Source organism: Oryctolagus cuniculus, chromosome 7, assembly GCF_964237555.1.
Source record: "Oryctolagus cuniculus chromosome 7, mOryCun1.1, whole genome shotgun sequence".
Lineage (NCBI taxonomy): Eukaryota > Metazoa > Chordata > Mammalia > Lagomorpha > Leporidae > Oryctolagus > Oryctolagus cuniculus.
This window is the reverse complement of record NC_091438.1, coordinates 19942822-19957706: the sequence shown is the minus strand read 5'-3', so window position 1 is coordinate 19957706 and position 14885 is coordinate 19942822. Positions and strand designations below refer to the sequence as shown.

Below are 14885 nucleotides of genomic sequence, written 5' to 3'. Positions count from 1 at the left end.
AGTACATGGGGGCAGAGGGGTGTGGTCTCCAGTTCATGAACCTCGTCTAGCTCCCTGATTTGCCCCATATCAGTCCCAACTGTGTCTTCAAAATGACACATTGCAAGGAGGGAAAAAGTACTTGCAATTACAAGTTTTCTAGGGTAAGTGCTCTAAGAAAATGAAACGACAGTCATCTTTTCCGTTATGCTCAGTGAAGAGAATGAAACATTCTACTTTTTATTTCTGTTTTGTCCTTTCAAGCCAGAGCATTCAAGTCAATGCCATAGCCAGCAATGCCTCAGGCACACAGACTTGTGAATGCTGGGTGCTGGAGACGTCAGTAGAGTTTAGCTATAAGTGAGGATCAGCAGGCTGCTGACGATACCACTGCTTATTGGAGACATCCCCTCCCCCCAAAATTTGAAAGTGAGAAAAAAATCAACAAAACTCGGAGCAGAGCCTTTCATGTCTGAAATCATTAGGCTCCTGCAAGATGTGGGGTACAGGAATTCCTGGAGAGGCGCTCTGTCTGGTTTCTAGGCAAAGGAAGCAAGCAGGCCCAAGACTGCTGTTCCGGAGCCATGCTTCCAAGAGCTAGTATCTCATCAGTGGTGAGCATGTGGCAAGCACTTTGCATGCTGCCTCTCTCTAAGCCACCCATAACAGCCTGGGAAAAAGGGAATGTTGACTTCAGCTTTTGAGTGAGGCTCCAAGAAGTTCAATCAGAAAATTGTGCAGGGTTGCCTGATAGCAGGGAGAAAGCCAGAGTCCAGCTCAGATGCATATAACCCTGCCACATTATGATAGGTGATCACGTTTTGGGTGTGCTGCACTCCGATGGTACTCTTCAATAGTCAAGAAAAGTAATTATTTATCAAAATCTTACTAATGCTGTGTTGATTGAAGCCTCATGAGGGACTTTTGGAAGCTTCTCCAATTCCGTTGGCTTGACCTCTGCTTTTTCCTTCATTCACTCATCCTTTTAACTATATCCTCTTAGATATTCATTATTGATTTTTGGTTGCACAATTAAGGGTAGTGTTACTATTGTTACCTTTAGTATTTGTACTGTTTCTTATCACCAGAAATCAGCAGCTATGCCCAGCTCCTACTGATGCAGGGAGCAGGCTTTGGATAGTTGGGCTTTTTGCTGTTTTCTGAAATTGCCAGTCATTGTATCTGTGACAAGCAGAGGGTTTCTTGTATCTGTGTTGCCTATGATAAAAGCAGACAGGCAAATAGTTTTGCTATCCAGAGAATTAAAATGAGGTTATTCTCAGATTCTCCTTTCTCATCTTTCAATTTCTTGTACTTAGGGCAATTTGTCTATTCTCAGCACCCTGATTAGTACAGACTAGGGCCAGGTGAGTTGGTAATGTTGAATTTCTCCCATGCTCATGATTTCATTAAGTTTTGGTGGGGGTAACAGAGGGACTGTAATGATGACATTGACTATTTATTTGAAAAATCTACCATCTGCTGATTCACTCCCTAAACACCAACAATGCTGAGACTCGGCCAGGTGGAAGTTGGGAGCCAGGAACATAAACTAGGTCTTCTATATGGGTGGCAAGAACCCAATCACTTGAACCATCGCTCCTGTCTCCCAGAGTTTCCTTTAGCTGGAAGCTGGAGTCCGGAGCCAGAGCTGGGTGCTGAAGCCACATGCCCCAACATGGGATACTGGCATCTTAACCCCCAGGCTGAATACCTTCCCCAACTTGAGCATTTTGAATCTCACTTACTCCAATCATTTTTTGAATGACTGACTTCATGAGAATTTTGTTGAGGAACTCATAGGCAAGCCCTGAGATACAGCTGTGAACAAGGTGCAACCTTGCTTTTTTGTCTGGGGACTTCCATCCTAGTGGCAAAAATCATACAGACAGCACACAACTGACTATGCAGTTCATTTCATTATGAGTCTAAATTTGAGTCCTTTCACAAACAAGGAAAGTGTTTTAGGCTAACATCTATGTTTTGATAAGAAAGGTTGGCCATCTAAGGCAAAATAAAAAATCTCCTAGTTAAAAATATTTCTTAATGTAGATGTAAGAACTATATATTGGTAATCTGCTACTATAGCTACAAGTTTAAACACAGAAGAAATTAAAATTAAGCTTATGTGCCTACAACTTGTGAGTGCTGTGAGACAAATCTAAGGTACTTCCTTGGGGAAGGCAGGTGGATACATCTGGCTGCATGGAAAGATGTGCTGACCAGATGTTGGGAAACAATGTGGCACCAGCTTAGCGGATCAACCAATGGGCAGCACCAGCTTTGCAAAGTGAAGAAGGTGTCATGGTTGAAGTCTGGGCCCAAATATTGAAATTCTTAGAAATAGATAATCATAGTGAAGCAATAGAATGGGAAATAAGAGTGAAGTTTGGGTGATAGAATTTATACTACAGCCTGGTACCACGGCTCACTTGGCTAATCCTCCGCCTTGCGGCGCCGGCATACCGGGTTCTAGTCCCAGTCAGGACACCGGATTCTGTCCCGGTTGCCCCTCTTCCAGGCCAGCTCTCTGCTGTGGCCTGGGAAGGCAGTGGAGGATGGCCCAAGTGCTTGGGCCCTGCACCCCATGGGAGACCAGGAGAAGCACCTGACTCCTGCCTTCAGATCAGCGCGGTGCGCCATTGGAGGGTGAACCAATGGCAAAGGAAGACCTTTCCCTCTGTATCTCTCTCACTATCCACTCTGCCTGTCAAAAAAAAAAAATTTTTATACTACACTACATAAAAACTTGGGGGTGGGGAGAGTATTGGCAGGAACTAAGCCAAAGTAATGGAAGTTGTTATACAAGCACTTTTCCTTTTAAAAAATTTTATTCATTAATTTATTTTAAATGCAGAGTGACCGAGAGGAGAGACAGACAGAATGGGATGGCGGGAGAGCTATCTTCCATCTGCTTTTCACTACCTAAAGCTCCAATAGCTGAGACTGGGTCAGGCCAAAGGCAGGAGCCAGGAACTCCATCCAGGTCTCCAGTGTGGGTGGCAGGGATCCAAGCACGTGGGCCATAGCCTGCTGCCTTTCCAGGTGCATTGGTAGGAAGCTGGAACAGAAGCAGAGTAGCCAGGACTCCAACCAGGCACTCTGATAAGGGATCCATGTGTACCAAACAGGAACCTAGCCCCTCGCACCATGACACCTACCCCCTGGACTTTTCTTTGTAAATGGAATACATTTTTCAGAGCACAAAAGGGCACTTAAAACCAGTTTTATGAAGAAGTCTGTATCAAGATAGAAGAAAAATATTTTAGGCTTCTGTTGGTACCAAATCCCATTCGTAGGATGAACGCTAATATATGAGAACTGAACATTCTGATGCCTTTTGTGCTGATCACATTACAGCAGGATTGCCAGCTCTGGGACTGCAAATAGAGAGGAACCAGACCAGGTACAGTACATCCAGAAGAGAGGAATCAGAATTGCAAACAAATTAGAAATTGTGTTGCTAAAGGAGATTTGAAGTAAATAATGATATTTAACCCACATGTGATGGGTGAGCCACAGTACCCAAATAAGTGCTCCAACTTTATTTTGGATGTTTATGTGAGGGTGTTTTGGTGTGAGACTAATACTGAAATCAGGTGGGCCTTGCCCAGTTGACTAAAAGTCTGACTACAACAGAAGACTGCCCACCCCTAGATGACAGAGTTCTGCAGCTGATGGTCTTTCAAGAACCAAACTGATGAGAGAGGGTTCTGAGAGGAAATGCACGGTTGGGGTGTGTGTGTGTGTGTGTGTGTGTGTGTGTGATGAGAGTTTGCATGTTGTAATGAGAGTTTGCAAGGGAACAATTGGTGCCTGTACAGATATAGGGTATCAGGAAAGTTTTGTGAATTTTAAGTTTGCTTTTTAAGACAGAAAAATCTGAAAGCATGTGTCTCTCCAATGAGAACAATATAATGCAGAAGGCTGGATGCTGTTGAGAGCAGTGCAGTAGTGCTGCCCTTCCACTGCCACATCAAATCCTAGCTTTCTCACACAGGGCTGCATGCACCGGCACTAGCATGGGGCTCTCTGAGGCTTCTTAGCACCTTTCTCTCTCCTGGAGACTGACTCTCCATGTCCCCTTAATGCCCCAAGGTCATCTAATTAATACAATAACAAAATAGAAGGCATTTCTTAATGCTGTTTGTCAACACATGTATAATCCTTATAAAAGTAAACTTAGTGTGTGATCCTCCTTCTGCCTTTTTCCTAGATAATCTCATTCATCTACATAGCTTTAAGCACAATCTGTGTCCGTCCTGAAGAGTCACAAATTTATATCTCAGCCTCTGAGCCCCAGGCTTTCATACTAACCTCTGTGCTAGTTGTCACCTCTCTCATGCTCAGTGAGTTAGCAAAATCAGTGCAACTTTTTTTTTTTTTAAAGTGAACAAATTTCATGTAATTCCATTATACAGATTTAGTAACGTAGTGAGCTTCCCACCCTACCCTCCTTCCTGGTCCACAGTTCCACCCTTCCTCCTACTTCCTCTCCTATTCCATCTTTTAATTTTTACTATGATCTGCTTTCAGTTTACTTTATACTCATAAGATTAACTTTATACTAAGTAATGAGTTCAACAAATAGAAGGAAAAAAAACTGCTCCTCAACAGTAAAGAAAAAGCTGTAAACAATCATCACATCTCAAAATGTGAATTTTACTCTTATATTTTTGGTACTCTATTACCTTTGGTGCAAATCTTGATTCCCCATTCTCCATGCACAGAACAGTTATTTACCCTGATATTCAGACTCACCAGCAGTCTATCGGTGAACAGCCTGGCTTCTGATGAGTTCTGTACTCACCATATCTCCCCTCCTTTAGGGCTTCCATTATTGCCCCCATTATGTCGCACCTGGACCAGAAATAACCTCCTGCCTGCTTGTTCCACCTCTTCTTTGAGCCAAGGACGCAGACCTTGCTCAGACAGGCTCCAGAGTGATCTTTTTATCCACGGTCATGTTCTTTAACGTAGCTTATTGCCATGCTAGCATAAAACCCATATTCCTTACCATGACACCACCTGGCAGCTGCAGAAGCCTTCAGCATTACCACCTGGAACATATCTGTCCTTGTTCCGCTTTGGTTCCTTTGCATCTGTTGTTTCTCTCACCTGGGACTATCTTTCCCAGATGTTGGCTCTTTGTTCCAGAATGTTTTTGTACAATCATTCTCTGTGCTCTGAATCTCTGCTCCAGTATCAGGATGCCTCCATAGTCACTCGCTAACCCTACAATTTCCATTTCTTGAAATCATATGATCTATTTATTAGTTAGATTGACTATTATCTATCTCCATGAAAGAATGTTGTAATTTATCAAGTGCTTTCTGTGCATCTGTTGAGATAATCAAGTGGCTTTTACTCTTCAATTTGTTAATGTGATGTATCACATTTATTGATTTGTGAATGTTGAACCAGCCCTGCACACCATGGGTTAATCCCACTTTGTCCAGATGAATGATCTTTCTGGTGTGTTGTTGGATTTTATTGGCTAGTATTTTGTTGAGAATTTTTTATTTTATTTTATTTTATTTTTATTTTTATTTTTTTTATTTTTTTGACAGGCAGAGTGGACAGTGAGAGAGAGAGAGACAGAGAGAAAGGTCTTCCTTTGCCGTTGGTTCACCCTCCAATGGCCGCCGCGGTTGGCACGCTGCGGCCGGCGCACCGCGCTGATCCGATGGCAGGAGCCAGGAGCCAGGTGCTTTTCCTGGTCTCCCATGGGGTGCAGGGCCCAAGCACCTGGGCCATCCTCCACTGCACTCCCTGGCCACAGCAGAGGGCTGGCCTGGAAGAGGGGCAACCGGGACAGAATCCGGCGCCCCGACCGGGACTAGAACCCGGTGTGCCGGCGCCGCTAGGCGGAGGATTAGCCTAGTGAGCCGCGGCGCCGGCCTTGTTGAGAATTTTTGCATTTATGTTTATTGGGGATATTGATCTATAGTTCTCTTTCTTTGTTGTGTCTTTTTTTCTGGCTTGTGGTTATGCTAGCTTCTTAAGAGTTTGGAGGGACATTCAAAATCATTTCATTGATCTTTTGTAATTTTTGTTTCAATTTTGTTTGTTTTGTTATTTTAATTATTTCTTTCCTCATAATAATTTTGGGATTGGTTGTTTTTATTTTTTCTGGATTGTTGAGATGCATTGTTAGATTGTTTATTTGATGCCATTCCAATTTCTTGATGTAGGCACTTACTGCTATAAACTTCGCTATTAGTATTTCTTTTGCTTTATCCCATGTCTTGATATGTTGTGTTGTCATCTTCATTCATTTCTAAGAATTTTTTATTTCTTTTTGATTTCTTCTTTTATCCACTGTTGATTCAGTAGCATGTTGTTCAATCTTCATGTGTTTGCATACTTTCTAGAGATTCTTGAGTTGTTAATTTCCAGTTTCATTCCATTGTGGTCAGAAAAGATACATGGTCTGATTTCATTTTTTTAAAAAGATTTATTTTATGTATTTGAAAGAATTACGAGAGAGGTAGAGACAGAGAGAGAGATCTTCCATCCTCTGGTTCACTCCCCAATTGGCCGCAATGACCAGAGCTGCGCCGATCTGAAGCCAGAAGCCAGGAGCTTCTTCTGGGTCTCCCACATGGGTGCAGGGGCCCAAGGACTTGGGTATCTTCCACTGCTTTTCCAGGCCATAGCAGAGAGCTGGTTTGGAAGAGGAGCAGCTGGGACTAGAACCGGTGCCCATATGGGATGCAGGAGCTTCAAACCAGGGTGTCAACCCACTGTGCCACAGTGCCGGCCACTGATTTCATTTTTTTTAATTTGTTGAGACTTGCTTTATGGTCTATCTTATGGTATATCCTAGAAAAATTTGTATTAATGGGTGATGAGAATGTGTATCCTGTAATTGTGAGATGAAATACTCTGTTGATATTATGTGCATTTTGTACAGAGTGTAGATTTACTCTCTGTTGTTTCTTTGTTGATTTTCTGTCTACATTGATGAAAGTGGGGTGTTGAAGTTCTCCATTTTTATTATATTGGAGTCTATTTCTCCCTTTAGATCCATCAACATTTGTTTTAAATAGCCAGGTGCCCTGGCATTGGGTGCATATACATTTATTATAGTCATATTTTCCTGCTGAATTTATCTCTTAATCATTACATAATGCTCTTCTTTGTCTCTTTTAACAATTTTTGTGTTAAAGTATATTTTGTCTGATATTAGGATGGCTACACCTGCTTTTTTTCTTTATGTTAGAATATCTTTGTCCATCCTTTCACTTTTTTTTTTTTTTTTTTTGGACAGAGTTATAGACAGTGAGAGAGAGAGAGACAGAGAGAAAGGTCTTCCTTCCGTTGGTTCACTTCCCAAATGACTGCTATGGCCGGCGCTGCACCAATCTGAAGCCAGGAGCCAGGCGCTTCTTCCTGGTCTCCCATGCAGGTGCAGGGGCCCATGCACTTGGGCCATCCTCCACTGCCCTCCCGGGCCACAGCAAGAGCTGGGCTGGAAGAGAAACAACCGGGACTAGAACCCAGTGCCAATATGGGATGCTGGCATTGCAGGCAGAGGATTAACCAAGTGAGCCATGGCGCCGGCCCCCCATTCTTTCACTTTCAGTCTGTGTCCATTTTTGCTGGTGAGGTGTGCTTCTTGCAGACAGTAAATAGATTGGTCTTGTTTTTAATCCATTCATCCAGTCTGTATCTTTTAATTGGAGAATTTAGGCCATTTACATTCAAGGTTATTATTGATATGTAATGACTTGATCCTGTCCTTTTTCCATATATATTTCTTTTTTTTTTTTTTTTTGACAGGCAGAGTGGACAGTGAGAGAGAGAGACAGAGAGAGAAAGGTCTTCCTTTGCCGTTGGATCACCCTCCAATGGCCGCCGCTGCAGCCGGTGCACCGCACTGATCTGATGGCAGGAGCCAGGAGCCAGGTGCTTTTCCTGGTCTCCCATGGGGTGCAGGGCCCAAGCACCTGGGCCATCCTCCACTGCACTCCCTGGCCATAGCAGAGAGCTGGCCTGGAAGAGGGGCAACCGGGACAGAATCCGGCGCCCCAACCGGGACTAGAACCCGGTGTGCCGGCGCCGCAAGGCGGAGGATTAGCCTATTGAGCCACGGCGCCGGCTCCATATATATTTCTATTGTTTATTTTGTAGTTCCCTTGCACTGTTATCATGAGATTTTCTGCCTTCACATTCTTTTATAATGATAACTATCGTTCTGTGATAAGGCTGGAAAGTGGTGACAAATTCTTTCAATTTCTGTTTGTTCTGGAAGGTCTTTATTTCACTTCATTCATAAGTGAGCTTTGCTGGGTACAGTATCCTGGGTTGACAGGTTTTTTTCTTTTAGGACTTGGACTATGTCTCTCCATTCTCTCCTAGCCTGTAGGGTTTCTAATGAGAAATCAGCTCTCAGATCTAACTGGAGATCCTCTGAAGGTAATCTGTTTCTCTCGTGTACATTTTAGAATCTTTTCTGTATGTTTTATTGTTGGAAGCTTGATTATAATGTGTTATGGTAACGATCTTTTCTGTTCATGTCTATTAGGAGTTCTATGTGCTTCCTGTCCCTTTCTCCAAATTAGGGAGTTTTCTGCTATTATTTCACTGAATAGACTTTTTAATCCATTCTCTCTTTCCAAACCTTCAGGAACTCTTTAAGACCCATTTGTTAGGCCATTTGATAGTATCCCATAAATCTCGAACCCTGTTTTCAGGTTTTCTCATTTTTTCTTCCTTTTTTGTATTACTGAGATATTTCCAAGGTTCTTGTCAGGTCTTCTCCTCTTGGGATGAGGGACTACTTGCAGTGGTATCCAGTAAGCACTTAATAAGGCTATTATACCAAGTCAAATGCTGTGTAGCCAATATTGGTACAAGTCTGGAACTACTTGTCTGAAAACTTTGGGTTAAATTAGGAATTTAGGGCTAAGCTCATTGGCAGTGGTGGTATCAGCAGCAGGTACAAAAAAAGAGTTTGGCAAGATGTCTCACACCATTTTGCTGGCCTACTAAAAGGCCAGAGGCAGAACTCAAGCTGACAATGAATCTGTGAATGAATGCATGGAAGGTGTTTGTAAAATGTGTGAGGAATGTCTGAAAAGAATGAATCCCAACAGTGTGTCTCTATCACATATGATATCAATGAGCTGTTTGATTTTATCCATGATCTGGCAGACACAGCTGCCTTGTTCACTGGTCTGATACCCAGACATACCAGCCTTCTAACAAATACTGGATCAAACAGAAGCTCTACCTGCTCCTCCCCTGGCCGGCCCAACAGCTGGGAAAATAATGGAGTTGGAAGCATTAGGCGGACAGGGGTGGGCTTGGAACACAGGTGTGTACAGTGTGCTATAGTGGAAGTTTTGTATTACGGTGATCCTGCTTCCGTTTGTTACACTGTAGCCAAGACTGAATGTATTAGGTGAAGTGTGAGAATCTTACTCAGTTTGAAAGCCTCATTACCCCTCTTATCTTTTCTTTTTTCCTTTTTTTTAACTTGAACATATTTATGAGGATTCAGATGGAAGTGTTTTTTGTCAGTTAATGTTGTCTCCAGAGCCTCAGACAGTTGAGATCTGCTTTGTAACAGTTACTGTACTGACCCTTCAAGGTGGGGAGGGGAGTGGCTCCATTCAGTTACATCCTCAAGGCAAACACTCCGTGGAAATTAGGGCTCTTTAGTTATAAAAAAGTCAGGGATTTAGAATTTTTGGCGTGTTAGAAGCAAAGTTGCTATTTTTATTGTATGTTAAGTAACAACACCAATGGTATAGGAAGCACCCCATTAACAAACCCTTAGTAATTACGGCAAAAATATAATATCCACACTAAGTAGCATACACAAAACTATCAGTGGCTCCACATCACTCTCTATACGTTTTTGCCACCAAAGAAGTTCAGGGCAGAAAAGATTTTGTTTCCAAACGAACTTCCAGGAGCTCTCTATGGATTTTGAAATTATGGCCTATGCATGATACGACCCCCACCTTCCAAGAACGAAAATCACTGCAACATTGAGATAGATGCACATTCTCATAAAATGAGCAGGCATTATGGCGATGGATGCAGTAGGAAGTGGCTGACGTCAGCTGAGAGATGAGTCAGCCCGGGAGTGCGAATGAGAGCCACATGAAAGTAATGAGGCTGGAGATGTGCTTTAGGTGAAGGACCCTCTGCAAAAGCCGAAACCTCCCCAGCCTGGATCCAAATTCTGTTTCCTATTACATTGCTGCTGCCAAAATAGCTCTTTGAATTTGGTGCTTAGAAGGATTTAGAGAGACTAAAAATTGCAGCATTTCCTACAGAGCTATTTGTAAGAGGAAAGCAATGGAGGTAGAGAAGTGGGTTGTTGAGAATAATAGGGTGAACTTGAAAAAGGAAAAAAAGGGAGGATTAAAATAAGGGCAATCTCATATTGAAATTTCTCAAACTCAGTTTTCTCTAAGGAGTTCTACTCTCATTTTTCTTAAGGGAGAGAAAATTAAACTTTTAAAATTACTTTTTATTTTATTTTATTTTTTTTTTTTTTACAGGCAGAGTGGACAGTGAGAGAGAGAGACAGAGAGAAAGGTCTTCCTTTGCCGTTGGTTCACCCTCCAATGGCCGCCGTGGCCGGCGCGCTGCGGCTGGCGCACTGCACTGATCCGATGGCAGGAGCCAGGAGCCAGGTGCTTCTCCTGGTCTCCCATGGGGTGCAGGGCCCAAGCACTTGGGCCATCCTCCACTGCACTCCCTGGCCACAGCAGAGAGCTGGCCTGGAAGAGGGGCAACCGGGACAGAATCTGGCGCCCTGACCGGGACTAGAACCCGGTGTGCCGGCGCCGCAAGGCGGAGGATTAGCCTAGTGAGCCGCGGCGCCGGCAATTAAACTTTTAAAATTACACACACACACACACACACACACATCACATCACATCACATCAGACACACACACTTTTGGAGAGGAATAGCTAAAATGCAAGATTTCCACTCACCAGGTAATCTCTGTGGCATTCTTGTTAGCCCTCTAATTAGCTGCTTTGCAGCTAATTAAACTTGAGAAAACTAGTGAACTTCCAGAACAGCCCGAGAAAGATGAGTATAAACATCTTCAGTCTAGCTTTTGAACATCATGGTGTCTTAAAAACCTTGTATTGGGGCTGGCGCTGTGGCGTAATGGGTAAAGCTGCTGCCTGCAGTGCCAGCATCCCATATGGGTGCTGGTTCGAATCCTGGCTGTTCCACTTCCAATCCAGCTCTCTGCTGTGGCCTGGGAAAGTAGAGAAAGATGACCCAAGTGCTTGGGCCCCTCCATTCATGTGGGAGACCCTGAGGAAGCTCCTGGCTCCTGGATTTGGATTGGCCCAGCTCTACTCATCGCATTCATTTGGGGAGTGAACCAATGGATAGAAGACTCTCCCTCCCTCCCTCCCTCCCTCTCTCTCTCTCTCTCTCTCTGCCTCTGCCTCTCCAAAAACCCTGTATGTTAGCTCATAACCAAGGTAGGAGTAGGAGTAGGAGGTCTCTTCTACAGTAGTCAGTGCACATGTAAAGATTTTTTGTGTGTGTGTGGACCTGTGTTTGGGAGCCATGATCCATTTCCTCATCTTCACATATTGGGTTGCTTTTAGATGCTTGGTTCTCTCCATTCTTAACGTACTAATTCTTTGATTAGTGCTAGGAGGTAACCAAATGGCTGTTTTTTTTTGTTTTTTTTTTTTTTTTTTTTTTTGACAGGCAGAGTGGACAGTGAGAGAGAGAGACAGAGAGAGAAAGGTCTTCCTTTGCCGTTGGATCACCCTCCAATGGCCGCCGCTGCAGCCGGCGCACCGCGCTGATCCGATGGCAGGAGCCAGGATCCAGGTGCTTTTCCTGGTCTCCCATGGGGTGCAGGGCCCAAGCACCTGGGCCATCCTCCACTGCACTCCCTGGCCATAGCAGAGAGCTGGCCTGGAAGAGGGGCAACCGGGACAGAATCCGGCGCCCCAACCGGGACTAGAACCCGGTGTGCCGGCGCCGCAAGGTGGAGGATTAGCCTATTGAGCCACGGCGCCGGCTCATGGCTGTTAAAATCGAGATTCATGTTCCTTTCTAATACCATATTACAGTATCATAAAGTCCCCAAATTGAAAGCATCCTAGCAAAGGTTATTTGCTATGGATTCCTTTGAATTATAAAATTAATTTTATTGATCTTAATTTCATCTTCCTTGTAAATTGTGCTGATTGGTCCTAGAGCTGTAGTTTGGACCAGCACCAACTAAGCCTTATCTTCTTTTACTTGATATGTTTCAATATCTGAGGAAATTCGTCACTTATCCCCTAGGCGATGTTTTTTGCAAAATAAAAAACTGCTAAGTCTGGGGCCAGGGCTGTGGCACAGTGGGTTAAGCCACTGCCTGCAGCACTGCCTCCCACATGGATGCCAGTTTGCATCCTGGCTGTTCCACTTCTGGTCCAGCTCCCTGCTAATATGCCTGGGAAAGGTGCAGGAAATGGCCCAAGTACGTAGGCCCCTGAACCCATGTGGGAGACCTGGAAGAAGCTCTTGGCTCCCGGTTTGGCCTGTCACAGCTCTGGTTTTTGTGGCCATTTGGTGAATGAACCAGCAGATGAAAGATTCTGTCTCTCTCTGTCTCTGTCTCTGTCTCTCTCTCTCTACCTCCCATCTCTGTAACTCTGCCTTTCAAATAAATAAATAAATATTTTTCAAAAAAAGACTACTAAATCCAATTTGGGGGCATTGTTTTCCTTTTTCAGATCTTGGAAGCATTTTAAAGCATCGCGAAGCAGCCCTTTGTAACTGCATGATTACATACAAATTATGGAACAGGATGAATGTCCCACGGATGTTTCCAATAATGATGGAGAGACAGCCCAGTGTTTTTTTTTTTAAAGATTTATTTTTATTTATTTGAAAGTTAGCATTACAGAGAGAGGCAGAGACAGAGAGAGAAGTCTTCCATCTGCTGGTTCACTCCCCAGATGGCTGCAACAGCCAGAGCTGCGCCAATCTGCAGCCAGGAGCCAGGAGCTTCTTCCAGTTTTCCCACATGGGTGCAGGGGTTCAAGCACGTGGGCCATCTGCTGCTGCTTTCCCAGGCCACAGCAGAGAGCTGTATCGGAAGAGGAGCAGCCAGGACTAGAACTGGTGCCCATTTGGGATGCCGTCACTTCAGGCCGGGGCTTTAACCTACTGTGCCACAGTGCTGGCCCGTCTGGAGCGTTCTTACTAGGAATGCATCACGAACATTTTGTATTTGAAAATTATATACCAGAACTAGGGGCTTTCTTATGAGTTCCACAAAGTTTGTCCCTTCTAGTCTAAATAGCCAGAAAGAAATTTGCGGTTGATATTTTCTGAAAACTGACTTACTTGGTTCAGAGTTCAGGAGTTTCCATCGCCCCTATCTTTTCTGCAGATATGTGTCTACTAGAATTTGTTCTTCAGCAGAGAGCCTTCTCTGTCAACAGGCATATCTTTTTGAACAACTTTATTGAGTTATAATTTGCATAGCATATGTAAATGTACAATGCAATGAGTTTTAGTATCCTTACAGAGTTGTACTACTATCACCAGAATCTCATTTTGTGACACTTGCCTCGCTATGAAATGAAACCTCTTGGGCTTACTTTGAGTGAGGACCTCCTTGGAAAAGTCCCATCTTCCTATTCCTGCCAGATGATGACATCGAGGTGCAGAGAGGATCGAAGGTCTTTGCTCTTTGCTTCACAGGGCCCACAGCGCTTGATCACAGGAGCGCTTGGTTAGTGTTGGATGATTAGCGTTTGATTACATCTGTCTGTGCAGTGTTCTGTCCTCCCTTCTCTCTCCTAGGCTCATCAATAATTGGGTCTGGACTCTTGCTCTTATTTATAATTTAATATCTCCAAGTTGTTCTTTATATCGTCTAGCTAAAATTACTCCTGCTCCCTTTTAGGTTTAATTAATAAAATGGCCTCTTTATTGATAAAGGTTTTTCTGATTTATATTCCATGCCTGTTTGCTTGGAGGGAACAAATTTGCTCCTAAAAGCTGACCCATAAAGATATCAAGAGGCAGGCACAAAAATGAAGCCCAGAGCTTGGGGTAGGGCCTCATAATTTCTGTTCCATCTGGTATATAAATCTACCCCTCTCCCCAAAACATATTAATAGGAACCTTCTAAGCATTTTTAAAATCTGTACAAAATGACTCTATCATATGAGAGATTATGAGGAAATACGAAAAAAGTCAAGTGTTGGAGCATTTTCTGGCATGCCCAGGGGTGTCTAACAGCAAAGGAGTCAGTAATGGTGCCTCCCCACTCTTCTTCCTGATCCTGAGCCTGTCTCTCTCTCTCGTCTTCTCTGTTGAAGTGGACATCTCGAGATGTGGTTGTTGTTTTTAGCCCTTGTATATACTCCTGTGGGATTCTGGTCTTTCTCCTTTTTACTTGTTTAATATTATTGTTCAGTGCTACATTAAGGCTGTGATTATGGATTGAAATTATATTTTTAAAAAATTTAAAAAATGAACGAAGGAGGGAAACTGAGAGAAGGAGGGAAGTATAGTTATCTTCTTAGAATTGTACCTATGAAATACATGAAATCTGTTATCCTTTTTTTTTTTTTTTTTTTTTTTTGACAGGCAGAGTTAGACAGTGAGAGAGAGAGACAGAGAGAAAGGTCTTCCTTTTTTCCTTTGGTTCACCCTCCAAATAGCTGCTACGGCTGGCGCGCTGTGCCGATCCAGAGCCAGGAGCCAGGTGCTTCCTCCTGGTCTCCCATGGGGTGCAGGGCCCAAGCACTTGGGCCATCCTCCACTGCACTCCCTGGCCACAGCAGAGAGCTGGCCTGGAAGAGGGACAACCGGGACAGAATCCGGCGCCCTGATCGGGACTAGAACCCGGAGTGCCGGCGCTGCAGGCGGAGGATTAGCCTAGTGAGCCGCGGCGCTGG

At 43.8% G+C, this 14885-nt stretch overlaps 1 protein-coding gene and 1 pseudogene across 2 annotated transcripts in view; both read left to right on the top strand.

Moving 5' to 3' along the window:
* Nucleotides 1-14885, top strand: part of DPP6 (dipeptidyl peptidase like 6) — a 1252024-nt gene that overhangs the window by 179963 nt on the left and 1057176 nt on the right. The window lies entirely within an intron of this gene.
* Nucleotides 8091-10490, top strand: LOC138850383 (enhancer of rudimentary homolog pseudogene; annotated as a pseudogene).